This window comes from Crocodylus porosus, unplaced genomic scaffold, assembly GCF_001723895.1.
Source record: "Crocodylus porosus isolate Cpor-Errol unplaced genomic scaffold, CroPor_comp1, whole genome shotgun sequence".
Lineage (NCBI taxonomy): Eukaryota > Metazoa > Chordata > Crocodylia > Crocodylidae > Crocodylus > Crocodylus porosus.
Window position 1 is genome coordinate 94,800,540 of NW_017728886.1, and position 20,988 is coordinate 94,821,527.

Genomic DNA, 20,988 nt, shown 5'->3' on the forward strand with positions numbered 1-20,988 from the left:
GGTCACCCAGGGGGCAAGGACTGGGTGAGCCTTGGAAATTTCCACTCACAGCTTCAAACTGCGCATGTCAGTTTAACCTCTTCTGTACTGGCAGCACACACTTAAAAATTTCCATGACAAGAAGCAACAGAACAACCTATAATATTGAAAAATAATTGGGATAAAGCTCTAGGAAGAAAAAACAATACTTAAATCCTTTTTAAATTAAAAAAATATACTATCCAAAACTGATTTTTAGTTTTTTCATTGTAGGTTTTTTATTTTTGCTGAATGTAATAAAGAAGTTAGAAACATTGTGAGTGTAGAATAAACCTCCTGTAGGAATGGGTGAGAAAAAAGAATGTCCATCTATAAACCTACTTAAAAAAAAAAATTAAAAAAGAAGCACACATGGCCCTTCTTCTCTTTAAAACCAAAAATTATGGCTGGAGAGAAGGCAATTGGTGTATCTATACAAATCATCACTGTAAAATCAATGGCACATACAGACATGTTTTAAGTTAAGGGCTGCTTTGCCCTATCAGTGTCAGGGAGGAGAAAATGAGAGTAAACATAGGAAAGGAAATGGAAGGAAACAATTAGCTCAGCATAGTAATTTTGTCCTAGATAAACCTACAGAATATGGCAGCTTGACTGGAATGTAGTAAAAGAGTAATTATTTGGGAAAATGACCTTCTCGTGTTGCCTTGAGACTTCCATTATTATCAAAGTTCTATAAATGGTTTGTGAAATATTTTCTTGGATTAATAAGGAAGTGTGCATCTAGTCCTTCTCCATTCATAACACATGGAAATAGTATAGATAGTCTCCCTTTCTAGTTCCCACAAAATTCTGTTAAGCAATCTTCTAGATTGTACCAGAATGAGAGGACTACGGAGAAACTACTACTTAACTCTCAAAAGTTCATTTTGTCATACAAAATGAAAATCGAAGTAAAACTTTCATCAACTGTGAAATACTGAAGATGTCAGTTGGCTGATTCTAATTTTTTAAAGCATTTTGTTCTGTACATTTTCTTTACTTGACCCAAAATCTCACAATTGGGGGATTTTGAAGGTGTCAAGGTATAATTATTGCATCACCTTAATACACTTTACAGACTCATGTGTACTAATTTTTTGAATCGCAGACCTGCAGCCATGTCTGGAGTTGAATGCAGTTGCTGGTTAACAGGCAGCCATTTACTTGAGGGACTAAGAAGGAATGATTTGCATCACGAGTACAACAGAATGAAAGCAATGGGACAAGTTGGAAAGCTAGTTTGACACCATTCTTTGTGTGCTAACTGCAGTGGGATCTTAAAGGCTTACAAGAAGTTATGATGAGAGCAAAGTGAAAAGTTTCAAGTGAATATCATTATTGGTTGAGAAATGCAGTTTCAGAGTTAAAACATTTTCTGCTAGTGCAGGTTGAATTAAATGAGTAGCTTCAGCTCAAATGGAAAGGGGGAAGAATTAATTAAATCATTTCAAGAAAAATGAAACATTCCATTTTTTATATTTTTGCTTTGAGATCAAATTTAGTTTAATTAATTACGAACTAAATGAGGAGATGAAATGGAATCAAAGTATTTTGTTCAATCTGTATAACTTAATTGTACAGCTTGTCAATACAGACTATTTTTTTCAGGCAAGAAATAAAACACTGGCACTTTAGATTTCAGTCCTCGCAGGTTTGTGTAGAAGCTCTGACCAAGTCTAATGCAGCTTTGCTTGAATAACATAAGACATGTTGATAGATAAAATCACTTCATTACAAAAGATACTTTAAGTTCTAGTGGGAACATAACTGTCTAAAGAATTAAATGAACTGTACGTTACGAAGATTTTTCCCCCAGTTAAAACTGGATTTCAGATCCATTTTTCTTCCAATAGTATGTAAGAAAATAGTTTAAGTTTGTGTAATAATAATGTGTGTATATGTATAGAAGAAAAAAATCCCATTTGGGTGGATTGCTTTTGTACTTGGTTCATGCAGCTTTTTTTTTTAAAGTATCTACATGTTCTTCTTGTTTTACCGTTTTCAGAATCACTATCATTTGAGAGAGCACCTTAAAATACATGCTAAACTATGAGGAAAATATTAAACTAAATCTGTAAGAGAGATCTTCTATATAACAAAACCTTTTTCAGGGGTTGGGAAACATGTCCTCTCCATTCAAACTGATTTATACTGGGGTTTCATTATTTTTCTTTCCAAGCAAGTTTTACTCTAAAATGAAACCCCCTCCCTTCATCATATGCCTCCACAAAAACAAAAGGAAATTTTCTTTGTGTTGCTTTGCCAGTATGTAGTGGTGTAGCAGGAGCAATAGTAAGGCAATACTCCAAATCAAAAGGGAAAGAGAGATAAGGATTAAGGGAGTAAAGATGCAATCTTATTCTGAATGTGGGCAGCAGGCAGTAAGTCACTTTTATTGTTTGGTATGATGGTTAATATTATGAATGCTATCTAACACTTACATTTGTAAAGCCTTTTGTAAACATTAATTAATCCTCAAAAGCCCCCATGAGGTGTTGAAATATTATTTTCCTTTTGGAGATGGGGACAGTGAGATGCATCAAAGGCAATACAGCCTACAGGGAAATTTGGGAGTTCCTCTTTTAATGTTCTGTCCAGTAGACCATGTTACCTTTGTGCCTATAAGATGCTATAAATGTGCAATTCTGAAATTATGATATTGCCATAATAATTCCATGAGCTATCTTTTTTTTGCTATTGCCGGCACATAATCACATGCTGTTTATTAATCTAAAAGCAGAGGGTTATAAAAATAGAGCTCTATGAATCACTGCATAACAAAAACATACCATTACCTATCTGGTTATGTTACAGTCAGTTCATTAGGAAGCTACTGTTTTGTTTTTTTTCTCAGGTGACTTGTGCATGCTTTGTTAGCTCAAATAAGCATTAACAAATGGGTTGCCCATGGTCACACAGGATGTCTGCAGCCCCCCTACAAACTAGGCCTTCTTTCTACAAGCTGCAATTCCTACCCTAAGATGGTCACAACAACGAAAGCCTCAAAATCATCAAAACACTCTTAGAGGTGGTGGATTATTCCAGTGCCTTGAAGTACAATTGGTGTTAATGTATTAGAAAGTCTAGCTGAGCCTTTTTCTTCAAACTGTCTTTGCATTCCCTCTTCCATTGAATCAGGTTTGTGATGAATCTGTTGCTTGCTGGTGGATGACGTGTAGTGATAGTAAATTAATTTGAACAGCCCTGGGCCTATGTAGAAATAACCATAGTGAAGAGAACTGCTATGTGCCTTTCAATACTTCTCTTCTTTTTATTGTTAATGGAGAAAGTTCAACATATATTAAGCCATTGACAGTGTTTTTTCTTTGAATATCTCTGACACAACATAGCCACAAGGAACTATTAAAGTGAACAGCATCATGTACATGTGCAAATCAAATCTCTGCAACCAAGGGCTAAAACTGTACAGATAAGAGGCATGATGTATATCAGTATTTAATTTATGGCAGCTATGGACAGCCCCGTTGGCAGAAAAGCCATAATGTTATGTCACTACAACACCTTCTGATTGGAAATGCCTGAATATAGATGAAATTCAAATAGTGGGCTTCTAAATTTGCCAACTGCAGTATGTTATATTTGACACCTAGATTAATTCTGGGGAATATGCAGGCTGTTTCAGAATGGGTGTTATAACTTGATGGAAGTTAATGAGCAGATGCCCTATGTAATATGGAGTATGTAGCATGACTTGAATGTCTACAAGAAATTAAGTACATGTGAACAGAATAAGCTTTTTTTTTTTTTATTAGTCTGAGATTGGTATCATCTACCATAGGACATATTTATCATGGTCAGTTGTGTAATAAATTCTCCATATATCCTCGACAGTGTATTCCTTTCCTATTCTTGATATATCTGTAATAGAGATAAGTAAGTATGCATAACCATTCTTGGCCTCTCTGCTGGGACTGCCAAAAACTAGTAACTAGTAGGCCTGTGCGAAGCAGCTAGTATTTGCTTCAGATTTGGATTCAGCCCATTTGGGGGGATGGTGATTCAATATGGGACAGTGATTTGAATCACTGAATCGATTTGGCTGAATCGGATTTGGCGATTCGGCTGCCATGGAATCGGCCAAATCGCCAAATCAAACAGGCCCCATCCCCTGCCTGCTCTCCTAGCCCTGTTAATAGCTGCCCAGCTCTTTTTTTGAGCCCTGCACTCACCAGCTCCTACCAGGTGGAGGGATGATCCCTGCTGCCCACCACTGGCCCATGCTGCATGGGAGGCTCTACCATGAACCCCCAGAGGCCCCAGCAGCAGCTGCAACAGCTGGTGAGTGTGGGGCTTTTCTTTTTTAAAGAATTGGGATCTGGGGCCAGGCATGGCAGCTATCGATGGGGCTGGGAAAGCAGGTGGGGGATGGTGGGTCATGGAAGAGCCCCCCACACAGTTCAGGGCAGTCAGGGGCAGCAGGGATTGTCCCCCAACCTGGCAGCATCTGGTAAGTGCGGGGCTTTTTTAAAGTGCTGGGGCTGAGCTGGGCAGCCATTGATGTGGCTGGGAGAGTGGGCAGGGGATGGGGGTGCTCAGGGAGGATGGGGGAGCAGGCAGGGAATGGGGCCTGGCTGGGGTCCCCTCATGGTTCCCTCCACCTCCTTCAGCACCCCCGCCCCCTGCTTACCAGCACAAAGCCTGGATGCAGCTCCCTGTAGCAGCATGCGGGGACTTCCCAAATCTCCAAAGCTCCCTGAATCATTTAACTAACTAACTATTTCTGAATTGATTCAGACCTTTTTATTGGTCTCCCAATTCAATTCAGATTCAGCTGCCGAATGGGTCTGAATCTCCTCCAAATCAAATTGGCACCCAAAGTATCGCACAGCCTTAGTAGCTAGTGACAATTATGACATTGATCTTTGTGATACGAACTCTGCTCTGCTCAAAATGAGGCTGAAACCATCACATTTTAGTTACATTAATGCTTCTGTCAAAATGTCAGAGTTCAGAATAGATTCGTTGTGGTACTCTATCAGTGAAAAGCTCTGCTCTGTTACCAGTCCCCTGAGGCATCTGTTTGTATTCACAACCGAAATATGAATGGTTTGTGTTATAAGCTATGACTAGTTCACTGATGTATTTTTTTTACTTTGTATTTATCTTTTGACAACATAATTGCAACAGTATTATATGGAGGAAGCCAGAGTGTAAACAATAGTCTCTAAATTTCCTAAGTTGCACTAATGAGAGTTACCTGACTTAATACCATGTAACTCTTTGAAAATTTAGGGAATTATCTATGCTCTATTCAGTAGCTTTCATTTCCTCCTTATAATATCTTTGTAATTAAGCTGCCTGGAAGGGGAAAGTAGAGCTTAAACAAATTAAAAAACAAAAAAACAAAACAAAAAAGCCTGCTTTATCTTCTAGTTGTTATTCACAGTTCATGCAACAAGCAGTCTATTTGCATTTCCATTGCTTACCAGCCAATGAAGAGGCTGTAAATAGGCTTTGCTTTTAGAAGGTCAGTATTTATGCTTGCATAAATCCTGAAAAGCTACATTGTTCATGTCTGTGAATGAACAGATGAGCCATCTATTGGTCTTTTAGCTGGAGGTAAACATCCAGTTCCCACATTTAGAGTAAGTTTGCTGGGTTGAGCAATGACTTGCTGGCTTTTCCATTTGATCTGCTCATCACAGATCCTCCTATTTGAATTTTCCCTTAGCAAAAAATCTCATTCATTGTTTGTGTACTTGAGTGAGTTCCTACGTGCTGCCCAAAAAACGACCTACTTAATGATAAGGTTCCATTCTCATATTCTAAAAGAGACTAAACCTATTATTCCTACATGCACATGTCTGGGTATGTAGCTCATATGACTTTTGACTTCAGCTTATTTTCAAACAGATGTTGATAGTTTATGAAAGACCCAGACCCCATCCATCCCTACTTCCCCCCACTACCACTACCACCAGCCAGGATACCTGAATTTGGACAAGAGGGCAGGGAGTGTTTTGTTAACCAAAGTTTGATCTCAGAATCAGAATCCTAGCTTGCTCATGCTAATTACAGGCATACCTTGTTTTACTGCGCTTTGCTTTATTGCGCTTTGCATATATTGCATTTTTCACAAATTGAAGGTTTGTGGCAACCCTGTGTCGAGCAAGTCTATCGGCGCCATTTTTCCATCGGCGCCATTTTTCCAACAGCATTTGCTCACTTCGTGTCTCTGTGTCACATTTTGGTAATTCTCACAATATTTCAAACTTTTTCATTATTATTATATTTGTTATGGTGATCTGTGATCTTTGATACTATTCCAATTGTTTTGGGGCACCACGAACCGCGCCATATAAGACGGCTAACTTAATTGATAAATGTTGTGCGTGTTCTGACTGCTCCACCGACCGGCCGTTCCCCCGTCTCTCTCCCTCTTCTCAGGCCTCCCTATTCCCTGAGACACAACAATATTGAAATTAGGCCAACTAACAACCCTACAATGGCCTCTAAGTGTTCAAGTGAAAGGAAGAGTCGCATGTCTCTCACTTTAAATAAAAAGCTAGAAATGATTAAGCTTAGCGAGGAAGGCATGTTGAAAGCCGAGACATGCCGAAAGCTAGGCCTCTTGTGCCAAACAGTTAGCCAAGTTGTGAATGCAAAGGAAAAGTTCTTGAAGGAAATTAAAAGTGCTACTCCAGTGAACACATGAATGATAAGAAAGCGAAATAGCCTTATTGCTGATATGGAGAAAGTTTTAGTGGTCTGGATAGAAGATCAAACCAGCCACAACATTCCCTTAAGCCAAAGCCTAATCCCGAGCAAGGCCCTAACTCTCTTCAATTCTATGAAGGCTGAGAGAGGTGAGGAAGCTGCAGAAGAAAAGTTTGAAGCTAGCAGAGGTTGGTTCGTGAGGTTTAAGGAAAGAAGCCGTCTCCATAACATAAAAGTGCAAGGTGAAGCAGCAAGTGCTGATGTAGAAGCTGCAGCAAGTTATCCAGAAGATCTAGCTAAGATAATTTGTTTTTTTAGACATAACGCTATTGCACACTTAATAAACTACAGTATAGTGTAAACATAACTTTTATATGCAGTGGGAAACCAAAAAATTCATGTGACTCGCTTTATTGCGATATTCGCTTTATTGCGGTGGTCTGGAACCGAACCCGCAATATCTCCGAGGTATGCCTGTATAGCTTCATGCTGCTCTTTTCAATGAATATTTTGTAAAGTTCCGAAGTAGCCCCTCATTTATAATCAGATATGGGAAAATGTTATTTTCTCTTCATATTTTGGTAACCAATGGGCAATTAGTAGAGAGCACCAGTATAGCTTCTAATTATTCCTTGTACCATGCAAGCACACAGGCATGTGGATGTGAATGTGTATCTATGTATCTGTATCTATATAGATCTCTAGAGAGAAAAGATATAGATATAGATAGATATGAATTTCTAAATGTACATAGATCATAACTGCACCTTGAGACAGGCATGGTAGCCTGGGTTAGCTGCTGCTTACTGAAACTTTCGTTATGTACTTGAGTTACTCCTACCTAACTTTTATTCTATTCCCAGCGTTACAGAAAATGATCACTGCAAATTTGGGACATGGGCAATTGGGTTATCCCCACAAATGAATATAAGCAAAAGGGAGAGGAAGTAAATGTAATGTTACAATAGCCTTAAAATCTAATGTATAGCATTAACCTGGATAGCTCTAATTTTGCCAGAAATCAGTAAATGCAATCCACTTCCCCTCCTGCCCCCCCCCCCAAAAAAAGAAGAGGGCAAATGACCATTTCTGAGTAAAATTTGAACCCCTTTGGGAAAGGTTTATTTGTCACTGGCCACTACCCCAATATTAAATTGTGATAGAGCCTATGTGCTGAGAGACTAAGTAGCAATGAATCTAGAATAATGTGCTCTTTTACTTCCCCATCCCACCCAATGACTTGGTGAACCTATGACTTAGTTCATTGCAAGTTCTGTACAATAGATTGCTCTGCTGCATCAGGAGTCAAACAATTACCAATCTAAGAAATCACATATTTAACTAGTCACCCTTTGTAGGCCTTTTCAGGTCAATAGAAAATAGTCTGTGAATATTCAGTCTTTCTTTCCTTCCAAAAGGATACATGAAATATGAACTCTCCTTAATAAGAACTTTTATCATTGAAGAGACACAGAATAAGGCTGATGGACTCTCATTAAGCTATTCTTTCAGCCTGTAATAGCAACCTAGAGATGCAGTGACCTTAAACTGCCTTTTAGCATGTTAACTATTGAGCTGGTGTTTATGTGTCTGGTCTATTTACAAGTATACGGTCCTTTACATCTGATGCATAGTGAGAGTCAACCTTCTCTGGAACAAGGGAGATCACAAAGCTCATGAAAGGTAGGATCAAAGTGTTAACAGTTAGGAAGATATATGTATGAAAAACTTTGAGGAAACTGGGTAAAATGTAAGCAACTGGTTATAACTTACCATACCAAAAATGGCTTTTGTTGTAAGAATGGTGCCCACTTCCAAAAACCCCCCCAAACCCTAAGCCTTAAGTCTTTTTAGCTCTGACAGAAGGCCGTCTCATGGCAGGTCCAATCGTTGGCTCACCTACCTTCTAGGGCAGTTGGCCCACCTGATTCATCTGCCATGCCTTCGTTGCAACTAAATAGTTGTTTGAAAGTGGGAGGCTGCCCACTTAATGCCCTAGTGTAATACACAGCTCCTGACTGAATTACACAGCTCCAACCTTCACCACGTCTCATGCCTCACTTATGGCATCACTATATAGCTCTGGGCCCCACCATATTTCAAGTGATATTCAGACCCCAACTTGGATCCCCTCCTACTCAGGCAGCTTAACCTCTGCAATCATCCTGGGCTGCAAGCTCTAGGCCCTTTTCCCTCTTGGCAGTGGCCCCCTCTGGGACCTCTGGCCTCACAGGCCCTGACCTCGCTTTTAGTCCAGTCAGGACTCCGGGCCACTGGCTCTGGCCATCCTTCATGGTGGGCATTCTTTTCATGGGCCAGTCAAAGTTCTCTGGGTAGGTTCTCAAGCAGCTATTCCTCTCTCCCATATGGGTCCACCTTCTTGATCCCCTTCAAACACTGTTCTCATTCTGTGAGCTTCTGGACCACATAATTACTCTGGACCCCTCCTGGGCCTGTTGTTCCACCCGCACTGGGATCGCGTACTCTGACCACTGGGGCTCTTGGGCCTTGCATCCCTTGAGCTTGAGGTTTCTGATGACATACCTGGATCCCTAACCTGTCCCCTCTATGGGGTAAGTCACCAGGTTGTGCAGGCTGAAGTCATATGGTGCCCCATCCTGGCCGTTCACTAGGGAGGCACAGGTGTGGCATTTTCTGGAGGCTGCCCCAGTCCCACCACACCATTCAACTCCAGCAAAGTGTAGTTCCTGGTTATGCCCCAGGATTACAAACCTGCTGTATCCCCATAGTTCCTATACTTAACCTCCACGTGTTGGGAGAAGCAGCTCTCTGGCTGGAAAATGTTCATCCTTCAACTCCCTGCAGGAACTGTTAGGAATGCCTGGGCTTATACTGAGGCTGCCCAGCCCTCCTTTAATCCAGGGTCTCTCTTGTAGTCTTGTGATCACCTAATTAGGCTTCTTTACACCTGCCAGCTGCTTCACAGCTTGCTAAGTGTCTTCTCAAGTGGCAGGCACAACCTGTGCTCTGCCACACCACCCAAAAGGAAATTTATTCCACTCTAAAATAGCAAAAACATAACCAACCCCAAACAAAATTTGTAATTGAAAAAAAAATCTCTAAATGCTAGAGATTTCATGAAGTTCCCTCACATAGGTTCTTTTACCACACTTAACACAATACTTATATACGGAGGTCTCTGCTATTGCTCTCAATCTCATGCGAAAATCACTAATATAAGGGTGAGTTACACTTCAAAATTGGATTATAGACTATAATTGATGGGGGGGGGGGCGTGGTTTCTTCCTTGGTTATGTTTAGTTTGCTCAGAGTCTCAGAAAATATCTTAAACTTTGGATATTTCCTGAACACCACTTGTGGTCCTTAGGGAAAGGGGAGGGTTCACCATTCCTTGATTTGTTTTTTTGTTTGTTCAGTTTTTTTTCCCTCTATTTCTACATGTTAGTCCTGGTTCTTGGGAGTCTTTGCCATAAGAACATGCAAGTTTTGTGCCTCTAATGAAGCAAAAATGTCAATATCAATACTGAGAGCTAGTGAAGTCTATGAACAATGATTATGACAGACTCCACCAAACACTCTCTGCATTCTGTGTCTGTGTGCTACCTATATGGATAGGAAAAGTCCTAAGTTAAAAGTAGAGGTGCACTGATGCATTGGTCTGATATCAGATAGGCACCGATTCTAAAGAAAATTGATTGTATTGGAAATTGGCCTGATTCGGCTGATAAATGCCTGTGCGTGTGCACATCTGCAGCACAGCACATAAGTAGTGAGGAGCACAGCCTGGCAGCTTGTAAGTCTGATGTGGCAGGAGGGAAGGGACGTGGCGGGGGCCAGATCAAGGCCCCTGCAGTCAGGGAGGAGTGGGGCTGGGGCAAGTGCTGCCCAGCCAGGATGGGGTTGGCACAGGATGGAGCCATGGCTCGTTCAGGGGCAGAGGGATGGGGGCATCTCCTGCTGCTGCACACTGCTCATCTGGGAGCCACTGGTCTGGTGCTCACCCGCTCGTCTGGTGGCTCCCGCTGCTGCTCATCCAGGAAGGCATGGCGGGGGGCATGTCCCCCACCCCACACAGATCTGGATGCACACACCCATGCTCCATCCTCTCCTGGATGAATGGTGGGAGCAGTGGTGAGAGCGGGTGAGTACCAGACCATCAGCCTCTGGACGAGCAGAGTGCAGTGGCAGGACACCGCCCCCCGCGCCTTCTGGATAAACTGCAGCTCTTTCCTGCGCCTTCCCTGCCCCGGCTGGGCAGCACTTGTCCCAACCCCAAACCTTGCTCCACTTCTCCCTCCCCACAGGGGCCATGATCTGCCCCTGACACCCCTTCCCTTCCACCACACTAGGCTTACCAGCTGCACACAGCTTTCCAAACTGCCTAGCAGAAATTGGATCGGTATCAGCCGATTATGCCTCCTTAAAAATAGGCTATTGGTATCGGCCCCAAAAATCTCTATCGGTGCACCCCTAGTTAAGTCATGGTTTAAAAGTCATTTAGTTACTGACACTGGTCACCTAAGTAGCCTGAGACAATAACTGGTTTCTGATTTAAATAGACTGTGATATCTGGTATCTATGCTTACCAAGCAGGGGTAAAGGTAAGTTCATGTATACAATGAGCCTGTATTTTGACCATGCTAGAAAAGCTAGTTTAATATCTACTGTTAGGTTCATTTTGTCAGTGCTGCAGTTTAGCTTTCCTGCCTCTTTATGATAGTTAGATCAGTAATGTTGAACCTCATTTTGGCACATTTTTTTTCAAATTCATTTCAAATTCAACTTCAGGAACTTAAATGGGGCAAGGATTTTTTTTTGAGAGAGAAACTAAAAGGATTGCTTCAGCTTGAAAATGAGATTTCCTTATTTGTATCCACTGTTGTCTCACCTGAGACACTGCAAGCTTTCTGATTTTTCTTTATTGTATTATCTAGTAAACTGGAGCACTAATTCATAACTTAGACCTCAAGAGTCTTTTATGGGACAAATAATTAATAAAACAAGTGAGCATCCTAGGAATCTTTGAAAATATAAAATACTCTATATTCCTGTAGCCAGCATTCCCAATTTTATCACTGGCAAGCAAAACTTTCTAAGGGCTTGGCCAAACCCAAAAGTTACGGTGCATTAGCTATTGTTATTGACAATAAAGCAATACATGATAATGTAAAAATACATTTGGGGAGAATGTTACTCTTACTTGACCATAAGCTTGCATTAATCTTCTTGAATGCAGGCTTTTGAAGATGAAATATGTTCTCAAAGTTCTTTCAGATTCCAAGTATGAACAAGAAATTGATGGGAGTACTCTGAGAAGGGTTTGTTACTATGTTTACTTTTAAGGTCTTCCAAATATGTATCATACACAACAAATTCTGAGCAGTGGATTGAGAGGCATAGTGTGGGGAAAAATGTGCCTGGGTCAATTATTTCACCCTTTCCTTTTTTGCTCCTCCACTCCCATCTGTCCTATCTTTTACCTTGTGCCTTGCATGTGCAGGGACAGCAGCAAGCAGTACAAGGCATTCTGGTAATCGTGTTTTCCTTGAGTGGCAGTGGAATTAATTGCTGTGGGATTGGAAGGGACACCCCATTTTCTTTCTGCCAAAACCCATGTCCAGAGGAAAGAAAACTGTTGATTTTGGGGGGCAAAAAATTGGAGGTCATTTTTCTACCCAGGAGCAAAATGTATCACTCCTGTTCTACAAAACTACGATTCCCAGAATACTTTGCAATCTGCCACACTGCCCGAGCTGGCTGCTTCCTGGAGCCAGAAAGTGCAGACAGCAAGGAAGCGGGTGGTAGACTCAGAGTGAGGCACCCTCCTTACTTTCCCCCATCCCTCTGGTATCCTTCCCATTAGGCTGCACCCAAGGCACATGTGCCACTTCATGTTGCACCGCTGGCTTCCTTTGTTCTTCACAATAAACATATGCTTCCTTTCTTCCTTACTATTAAATAAATAATTGTAACAAACTATTCTCTTGTTGCCAGATAGGCTGAAAGAAATTATTTCATTTACTTGAAACATCTGTAATGGCATCTGCACTCAATGCAGCCTACAGAAGTGCTTAGTCCATGAATGACGAGACTCTATATGCTGTCTTGGTCCATTTATGGCTTTATAACTCTTGACTAATTATATTTAATGTTTGTGTTATAAATAGATTGTATACCATATATATCTGAATCCAAGATGACCCCAAATTTAAAACAATCCCTCAACTATTAGAGTCTATACATGGAAAATATATAAATTCATTATAATTTTCATTATATTCTAATAAAGAATCTTATTAGAAGATCATTTTAAATTTGATCTCTTTCTTGAAAGTGGTGGGGGCAATAAGGGGCAAAGCAGTGCTGAGTTGGGCAGGTGGTGATGGAGGGCAGGCAGTTTGCCTCCTGCCTTCTGACCTTGTATCTTGCCCCCGCTGCCTCTGGTTCCCACTATCCTATCTTTCCTGATTTCCCTCTCTTCTTAACATTACTATAGCATCAGCTGGCTCTCTCCCCACTTCAGCCTAAGGCATGGAGCATGGCCCCTGCCTGGCCCCATAGGGCTCATCAACAAGAGCATGCACAAGCATCTTGCAGCTTCTGGGGGTGGGGGGAGAGAGGGAGATCTACCATGGTCTTTTGCCTTAATTGTGCAGAAACATGAATTTCAGGGTATTTTACAGAGTGGCTTTGGGATTTTTATCATGGATTTTTCAGTTTTCAAATAGGGAACACCAGAATTCCTGCTAGGAGGCAAGTGGCAGGACCCAGGCAGAGGAGCCTGCTCAGTTCAGGCAACTTGAACCCAGCTGGAGGTGGCTGACCTCTTGGCCAGCTGGGACCAGAAGGACATGCTTTGACATTTCAAAGCAGGCCACCACACTGGGAACATATTCCAGGTGATAGCTGCCCAGATGGCTGGGCAAGGGCACACATGGCAGTTGTGCTGCATAAAGGCCAACTCTGCAGCCACAGCCCACTGGCAGCTGGCCCAGAGGGGCAGATGCCTCTACTCACTGTGCAGTCCCCATCTGGGTCTGGCAGGTGCACAGCAGGTCATAGCCAGGCAGCAGCCCCCACTGCCAGATTGCTGCAGTGGGTGGAGGGTGCAGAGAACTCTCAGGGCTGCTTCAGCAGTGCAGCTGGCACAAGGGGTAGTGTCCCCAGGTACCAACTGGCTGGGTGGGCCCCAGAAGCTCCTGAGAGCCAGTAGCCCTGAGCTACTTGACAGGGCAGCTTTTTGTACTGCTGGGGACAGCACAGGTGCTGGCCCCAGGCTCTAGCTTCCCCTGGCCACAGATCCAGGAGGAGCCAGGCAGGGTTATTTTGCCCCAAGTGACGCAATTTGCCCCAACACCAAAGTTCATGTCTGGGCATGTGCACTGAAGCAAAAATCCCTTGCTCAAATTTGCACCACTTCTATTTGAGCTGCTGCAAGCACACGTGCTTGCATGTGTGGATGCACCCATAGGGGACACAGCTTACTGGTGCCAAAGGTAGGCATGAGTGGTGGGGGGCTCTAGGCTGCAGGGGAGATGGGGAAGATGAGGTGACAAGGGGCCTTAGGCTGCAGGGAAGGAATGTCAGGGATTAGAGGGCCAGTAGGGTTCCAACCTGGGGTCAGAGCTGGAGCCAGAGCAGCTGCCTTCTCCCCACTGCTTCATACTCAGTTCTAAAACAAGGGCCTTTCCCCCCATACCATGTTAAATGGGGGAAAGAACCTTATTTTGGAATTGAGTAAAAATGGTATTCACCATGTTGTTAGCTACAGGTGGAGAATCTGATTTTAGCATAATACAAATGTATCTGATCACTTTTATAACTATAAAACTTGCTGCATTATTCTAGGTGGAATGCTTGTTAATAACAGAGTTCTGAATGAGGCGGCATTATTATATAACTTCTCATTTTCTGGAAACAATGAGGGATGCGAAGTGAAATGATATACTTTTAAGCCTTTGCTATTTATAGGAATTTGTAATGAATGAAGTAATAATGTGACCATTCTCAAATAAGGGTAGATTTCAATCTCCTACTGGTTCCTACTACCACTTAGGGTTGAAAGCAGAAGAATGACTACCTTGATAGATAACTGATACCCAATGCTGCCTAGGACCTGGCACTCCCAACCCTTGTCTTGTGCTGCATTATGGAGTTCCAGGAACCACAAGGGTCCACAGACTTTGCACAGCCATTTCTGGAGTTTTGTTTTAGTTTTTCTTCTGCAATGGTACTGTATCAATGGAGCTCCTTGCAACAATAGAGGCAGGGTGCGGCTTTGGCCTGATATGAGGAGATCCAAGGTGTTTGAGTAGGTTAATAACAGTCTTGATACTAGAACTGTTAAAGAGTTTGAATCAGACTTTGAATTAGAAGTCAGTGCTGGCAAACAATGCATTTAGCATTAAACTAGAAGGATTTATTTTATTTTACTTTATTTTTTGCAACAAGCAACCTTCATTAGGAAATAGTCTCACAGGCTTGAGTGAATACCATGCAAACTTAGTAATGACTTGATTCCCGGTGAAGTTTCTTTGGGGAGGCTTCAAGGCTAAGGTATTTGTGTCTTTGGGAAAACTTTATACTTTGCATCCTGACAGATGTTTTGTGCAGGGTTTGAAACTAGCAGAGGCGGCATCTATCAGAGCATCTATAAAATGCTTTGTATTTTTTTTAAAGGATCTTGGCATTTTTTGTTGAAATAGAAAAATAAAAATAAATTGTGGTGGAAGAGAAGTCATGTCCTAATAAATAAGATCAGTAACTTTTTTTTGTTGTCTTCCTTGTCTAAACAAGGTTTGGATATTTGAAGAAAACTGAATGCAAGAAATAAAAATGCAACAGAACTGTCTATCACTTCTTGATCTAAATGTGGTAGAATGGCCATTTAGTTAAGATGTATTAAGCAAGATATCCGATTTCCATTTACTAATGCTTAAAACTATGATGTGATGGTATACCTTAAAACAACTGTTTTAGTAGGTAAATATATTTTGCTTATTACTGCAAGTCCCATATGTAGTAATTTAGATAAGATGTAATCTGTAAGTAGTGAGTTGCTCTGTTTACAGTATGTTAAAATCCTATTGAATTTTCAGGATTAAAATTATACTCACTCTTATACATCTAACTTTTATATATTTTAATTAGCAGGCGTTTGAAAAGTTTCAAAATTTGACTACTTTCCATGGAGTAGTTTCAAGTGCAACTCAAATGAATATGAAAGTGTATTAAGATGACTTATTTATCTTGGAGTGTCCTAAAGTAGTGTAAAAATAGGCTAAATATTGCATTAATATATATAGTTGGATCTTTTCCACACAGAAATTTCTCATATGTAGCTTTTTTCTATCACTAACTTCAGCATTTTTGAATAAATCAGATGAGTCTTTTTTTTTTTTTTCCAGACTTTGAAAAAGTAGAGGGTTTCAAATGTCCTGAGAAATGTTCAGGGGTTAGTTATACTCTGGTGTTGAAACATGGCTTAATCCAGTTTGGCACAGTGAGAATGAGCACCTGCCAAAGGGTTGCCTTTTAACCAGTTTAGTCAAAAATGTTTCTGTGCATCTGTGGTGATCTCCATGTGCGTTTTTGGTACAAGCTTTGTGTGACTGTTTTAAAATCTCTTTGCAAGCGGTACAAAGTAACAGAATAAAGATCAGAAGTAGGATTAGGATTAAATTATAGGATCTGGGAGTAAAATTTGCCTCAGTCATTTTTTTTAATCTAAAAGAGACAGGTTAATGATGATGTTTTAGGAAAAAAAAGTGTGGGTTTTTTTGTTCCTCCCCCCAGTCCCATCCCCCCCCCCCCCCGTTTATGCTTTTATTTTTTTGTCATCTGCTAAATATCAGTTGTCTATGTACCTACCAAGTCTTGCCTTCAGGGTCCTAGGCCAGTCACCATGGACACCCCACCTACCAGCCTGCTCACCCACTCCATGCAGCATCTCCTGCAGTGGGTGTGGGGCAGACTGGCTGCAGCAGTTGGGACCTCTGGGAAGCCAAGTCCAGCCATCATGTTGTCCTCCTCCCCCACCACACACCCAGGGGGTGGTGGGACCAGTTGCATGTACCACCACCCAGGGTGCCCCCTGTACCTAGGCCAGGCATGGCCAAGGGACCTGCCATGGGCCAGATAAAATCTCTTGGTGCATCAGATCTGGTCCACAGGCCACATTTTGCCAACCTCTGCACTACAACCATGCTAGTGAAAAACTAACAAAAAATTAGAACGAGCACTCTTTGCACAAGGAACACACACACTAAGTTGCAGCTGTGTGAAGAACCTCTTAAAAGCTATTTAATGTGAACCTAAAAAATAAGTCAGCCTCTATATCAGATCAATCAAAAGCAGGTTTGGACACAGTCCAGCTTTCCATGACAGAGCAGCTCACTTTTCAGGAACAGGACCTAAAAATGTATCTTATGACAATTCCCAGCCAGAAAAGATAACCCTAAATTACAGATGTATGGCAGGTTTTAAGTTAGGGTTATTCTTTCTTCCAAGCTTCACTTTTTTCTTTAAGTACTACATGTTTGGACTGTCCTCAGAAGGGAAGATTGAATAACTGCAGTAAGGTTAAAAGGATTTAAACAACCTTAAAGAGAAGTACTTGATTATGTTTGCCTCTTAAATGATGTTGTCTTTTATTTTGTGAACCAGCAGTCCAAGTGACTATGTTTCAAGTGAGCTCCAGTAAATTATCAGTAATTAAGACTGTTGCAATAACAGCTAGGGACCAGAGGTCAGAGAGCCTGTTAGTCCAGAACCTGGCAGAACAGAGATCATCTGATCTTTTATTAAACACTTGCTACTGGGAGTTGTACAGTTTTACTTACATTAGCTGGCAAGATGTTCTGGCCAGCGGGCATTCTACAAATTTGATTCAATAGCAAATAATAGTTAACCAACAGCCACTTTATGCATCTCAATATTTGCTTAATGATCAAAGAAAAAAGTAGAATTATGGATTTTTTGTTTTGATTTTACATATTTTGGTGGTATCAATAGAAAAAAAAAATTGTTTCTTTAGAGGGGCTGGGAAGCTCTTGTCCTTATTTATTAGTTTTTTACTTCTGAAAGAGCAGATGAACCACAATGGAAGCATCTTGTTTAAAATTCAAGTGTGGGAGACAAAACAATTGTTGAATAACTCACTGAGGGAAAAGTACGTTAACATGTCATCCAGTATATTTCTGTATAAGACATGCTATGCATGCAACTAAGTGCACACCTGCCATCATACTTAGTACCTACTCCTGAGAGCAATGAATGAAATCATGAGATGACATCAAATGCAGTTCTGTACCTGGTTAAAGTGTCATGATGCACTCACTCCATTGGTTTATGCAAACATGATGACTATGTTGGGTATACCTAACTATTTCAAGAACAAGTAGAAAAATCTATCGTATTTGGTGGATGTTTTAAAGAAGATGGGGATTGTATCACTTATGAGGTTCCTAGTAAATTGTGCCATAATTCACTAAAATATTTGGGCTGGAGGGTAAATCTTGGTGAGGTCAGGAGGACTCTGGCATGCATGAAGTACTTTAATTTAGGTCCTAAAGAAGTAACATGGACACAACACAGAAGTCATATACTACAGCCTTCTTCAACCAGATTAGTTCCCTGAAGCTGGGACTCAAGATTAGTAATGTTGTGCTAGGAGATTTTAAATAGTAGAATTTGCTCTTGTCAGATCTGTCATGCAGGTTTCCTCTTCACCCCTTCTATCTCATGAGGATGCAAGCTAAAAATCTGGATGTTCAAATGCACTATTTATAATTAGTGTTAAATGCTCCATTAAACATTAATTGCTGGCTTTAATTGTAATTCCTCCTCACCCCTTATAAAATTATTGGGTTCTTTTTCTTGCCTGCCTGTTTTAATTTCAACGTGGACAATTTGCTGCCTCGGTAATCCAGTGAGTATAAAAAATCTACACTGAAGGAGACTAGATCCTGCCTACACCCTTGAAGGCAACTTTGATTCTAAAAAGTGCTTAGTAATTCTAAACAAGACAGAAAATGTTATACACGATCAATTTGATTTAGATAGCAGTGAATGCAATAAATGAATTTTCTTCAATCTATGTATGTTTAATTAGAACACTAGGAGGGGGTAATGTTAATAGTGCCAAATAAGCACAGAATGTTATTTAGCAAATATTATTTAACAGCATGATGTTCAGCTATGAGAGAAGCAAACTCCTAGACATTACTTCATCCAAGTCTGTGAAGTTCCCTGAAGTGTCAGTATCTTGCATCATATTACACTGGTTAATCATCCTGCTCTAGAGAATTGGACACCTTTCAAAATTGCCTTTGAAGATGGTTTAAATGTCTCTGAATGAGATATTTAAAATACCTCTCTAATCTGTAAAACTAATGTGGAAGATGCAGAGTACTACAAACTAGAAATGAACTGAATGAGAACTTTCTCTCCTTTCAGTAGCTATTATAGAATTTTAATTTATGTAGTCTTGAAGCATTTTGTTGAAGTGCCATACTCTCATCTATTGAAAATAACTTTGCATAATGATAATTAAATATGACTGTATTTTGTACAGTCTTTCATACATGGAACTGCAGACCAGAGTACATAGGAAAATCCTATTTGTCATCATGACTTGAGAGCACTTCCAGGTAACTCAGCATGGGTGGACAGATTAATTACCATAAGTGAAATGAAGTTGGGTATTTACAGCCTATCAGCTACTCCATGCTAGCTAAGTGTATGCTCTTGCTAGGCCTGTGTGAATGGGGAAGTATTTGATTCAGATTCAGCCGATATGGAGGACAGTGATTTGATTTGGAGATTCAAATCATTGTCCTGAATCAATTCAGCTGAATTAGTTTCGGAAGATTTGGTGTTGATTCGGACAGATGCGGTGATTCAGATTGGCCGGAGAGAGGCAGGTTCTCCCGCGGTTCCTCCAGCTGTGCCAGACTCTCCCCAGGCACGGGGAGCCACAGGAGAAGCCCCATGGCTGCCCTGCCTGGCCCAATCCCCTGCCTGGCACCAGCCTAGGACTAGCACTTAAAAATAAAAAAAACAATCCCCAGAATTCACTGGGTGCAGCAGAGGCTATGGGTGCTCTGGGGCCTCCTGGCAGAGCACCTACCTGGCCCCATCAGTCTGGGAATAAAAAACAAACAAACCCATACTCACCAGCAGGAGCTGTGGGGGCTCTTGGGCCACATGGCAGAGCCCCATCACGTAGCTCCCACTCCCCAATTTCCCCAACCATGATGGCTGCCCTGCCCTGCCTGGCCCCAGCATCCCGGCACCTAAAAAAACAACCCTCCCCCCCCGAAGCCCCCACATTCGCTGGCTCTGGCAGTGGTGATTGGGGCCTCTGGACATACATGGCACAGCCCCCCTGTGCAGGGTGGGGCAGTGCGGATCGCCCCCCTTGTTCGGCACCTGCACGGCGGAGCACCATGTACTGTCTTGGAGCTGGGACCACGGGGGCCGAGCAGTGCTGGGCTCTGGGCTCTGGGTGGAGCCACCTCAGCTCCCACATAGTGCACAACACCCTGCTGAGCTGTGCTGCTCCCACTCCAGGTAGCAGCTGCTACGTGGGTGCCAGGAAGGAGGGAAATGCCCGCTGCCCCCCAGTGCCCTGTGCTGCACAGAGTGGGCTCTGCCACAAGTTCCCAGAGACCCCAGTCACCACTCCTGCAGCCAGTGAGTACAAGGCTTTCTTGTGCTGGGGCTGGGTGGGGGATGTGGCCAGGCAGGGTAGCCATGGGGGCTTCTCCTGGGGCTCCCCTGGCTGTGCCTGACTTTGCCCCAGTAGGGGAAGCTGGGGGGGTTGTGCCCTGCTGCCGCTTGCCCAGCTGGTGCAGGGGTGGGGCACGATGCAGATGTGCCTTGCTCTAGGTGGCAGCAGGGCAGAGCCCTCACTCCCAGAGCTTTCTCACCTGCATCAGTTCTAGGAGCAGGGGCTCTGCCCTGCTGCTGACTGCCAGCCAGCATGGCGTGCATGGAATGCAGGTGCAGCAGTGCTGGGAGTGGGGGCTATGCCGTGCTGCCACTTGTCACCTTCTGCCTGGAGCAAGCCATGCCCACATCCTGTCCTCCCCCCATGCTGGGCAAGTGGCAGCAGGGCAGAGCCCCCACTCCCAGCACTGTCATGCCCACAACCCATGCTCACCCACCCCCTCCTCAGTAACATGCCCACCCTACCACAGCTGGGCAGCTTGTCCCAGCTCCAGCTGCAATCCCTCTGTCCTCACCCCACAGGCTTACCAACTGGAGGCAGCTGTCAGCTGCCTGTTTAGTCTATGGCTGAATCTC